Below are 2,579 nucleotides of genomic sequence, written 5' to 3'. Positions count from 1 at the left end.
AGGTTTCAAGTATGTCTGACCCCTAAATTTTCTACTGATCTAAATCTGCTAATATGTATTCAACTAATTTGTATTCAACTAATTTGCTCAATAATACAAAAGTAAATAAGATACTCTTTTCCCATAAGAATTCACCTGTTAGTGAATATCTAGTCATGACTTTCACTGGCATAACTGCTTATTTTCATCAGGATAGGGGCATGTTTATATGTGAGGAGAGAAGTCACTGATTATCTGATTTTAAAGCATATATTTAGGTGTTCGCTTCGGCAGCACATATACTAAAATTGGAACGATACAGAGAAGATTAGCATGGCCCCTGCGCAAGGATGACACGCAAATTCGTGAAGCGTTCCACATTTTTGAGGAATTTCCAGCCAAGAATACTTTATCCAGCAAAGCTCTCCTTCAAATTTGAGGGAGAGCTTAAATTTTTCACAGACAAAGAAATGCTGAGAGAATTTGCTAACAAGAGACCTGCCCTACTGGAGATACTAAAGGGAGCCCTACAGACAGAGAAACAAAGACAGGACAGAGAGACTTGGAGAAAGGTTCACTACTAAAGAGATTCGGTATGGGTACAATAAAGGATATTAATAGAGAGAGGGAAAAATATGGCAAACATAAGCCAAAGGATAAGATGGCCGATTCAAGAAATGCCTTCACGGTTTTAACGTTGAATGTAAATGGATTAAACTCCCCAATTAAAAGATATAGATTCGCAGAATGGATCAAAAAAAATGAACCATCAATATGTTGCATACAAGAGACTCATCTTAGACACAGGGACACAAAGAAACTGAAAGTGAAAGGATGGAAAAAAATATTTCATGCAAGCTACAGCCAAAAGAAAGCAGGTGTAGCAATATTAATCTCAGATAAAATAGACTTCAAATGCAGGGATGTTTTGAGAGACAAAGAAGGCCACTACATACTAATAAAAGGGGCAATTCAGCAAGAAGAAATAACAATTGTAAATGTCTATGCACCCAACCAAGGTGCCACAAAATACATGAGAGAAACACTGGCAAAACTAAAGGAAGCAATTGATGTTTCCACAATAATTGTGGGAGACTTCAACACATCACTCTCTCCTATAGATAGATCAACCAGACAGAAGACCAATAAGGAAATTGAAAACCTAAACAATCTGATAAATGAATTAGATTTAACAGACATATACAGGACATTACATCCCAAATCACCAGGATACACATACTTTTCTAGTGCTCATGGAACTTTCTCCAGAATAGATCATATGCTGGGACATAAAACAAGCCTCAATAAATTTAAAAAGATTGAAATTATTCAAAGCACATTCTCTGACCACAATGGAATACAATTAGAAGTCAATAACCATCAGAGACTTAGAAAATTCACAAATACCTGGAGGTTAAACAACACACTCCTAAACAATCAGAGGGTTAAAGAAGAAATAGCAAGAGAAATTGCTAAATATATAGAGACGAATGAAAATGAGAACACAACATACCAAAACCTATGGGATGCAGCAAAAGCAGTGCTAAGGGGGAAATTTATACCACTAAATGCATATATTAAAAAGGAAGAAAGAGCCAAAATCAAAGAATTAATGGATCAACTGAAGAAGCTAGAAAATGAACAGCAAACCAATCCTAAACCAAGTACAAGAAAAGAAATAACAAGGATTAAAGCAGAAATAAATGACATAGAGAACAAAAAAACAATAGAGAGGATAAATATCACCAAAAGTTGGTTCTTTGAGAAGATCAACAAGATTGACAAGCCCCTAGCTAGACTGACAAAATCAAAAAGAGAGAAGACCCATATAAACAAAATAATGAATGAAAAAGATGACATAACTGCAGATCCTGAAGAAATTAAAAAAATTATAAGAGGATATTATGAACAACTGTATGGCAACAAACTGGATAATGTAGAAGAAATGGACAATTTCCTGGAAACATATGAACAACCTAGACTGACCAGAGAAGAAATAGAAGACCTCAACCAACCCATCACAAGCAAAGAGATCCAATCAGTCATCAAAAATCTTCCCACAAATAAATGCCCAGGGCCAGATGGCTTCACAGGGGAATTCTACCAAACTTTCCAGAAAGAACTGACACCAATCTTACTCAAACTCTTTCAAAACATTGAAAAAAATGGAACACTACCTAACTCATTTTATGAAGCTAACATCAATCTAATACCAAAACCAGGCAAAGATGCTACAAAAAAGGAAAACTACCAGCCAATCTCCCTAATGAATATAGATGCAAAAATCCTCAACAAAATACTTGCAAATCGAATCCAAAGACACATTAAAAAAATCATACACCATGACCAAGTGGGGTTCATTCCAGGCATGCAAGGATGGTTCAACATAAGAAAAACAATCAATGTATTACAACACATTAACAAGTCAAAAGGGAAAAATCAATTGATCATCTCAATAGATGCTGAAAAAGCATTTGACAAAATCCAACATCCCTTTTTGATAAAAACACTTCAAAAGGTAGGAATTGAAGGAAACTTCCTCAACATGATAAAGAGCATATATGAAAAACCCACAGCCAGCATAGTACTCAATGGTGAGA

The 2,579-nt window shown here is 35.2% G+C and overlaps 1 non-coding gene across 1 annotated transcript; it reads left to right on the top strand.

Moving 5' to 3' along the window:
* Window positions 1-257: 257 nt before the first annotated feature.
* On the top strand, window positions 258-364 carry LOC119519081. The gene has a single exon (XR_005213941.1). It is a non-coding gene; the product is annotated as a U6 spliceosomal RNA (small nuclear RNA).
* The last annotated feature ends 2,215 nt before the right edge of the window (window positions 365-2,579 follow it).

The sequence above is a fragment of the Choloepus didactylus genome, chromosome 22 (assembly GCF_015220235.1).
Source record: "Choloepus didactylus isolate mChoDid1 chromosome 22, mChoDid1.pri, whole genome shotgun sequence".
Classification (NCBI taxonomy): domain Eukaryota; kingdom Metazoa; phylum Chordata; class Mammalia; order Pilosa; family Megalonychidae; genus Choloepus; species Choloepus didactylus.
The sequence above is the reverse complement of the archived record's forward strand: the minus strand, read 5'-3'. Positions and strand labels throughout refer to the sequence as shown.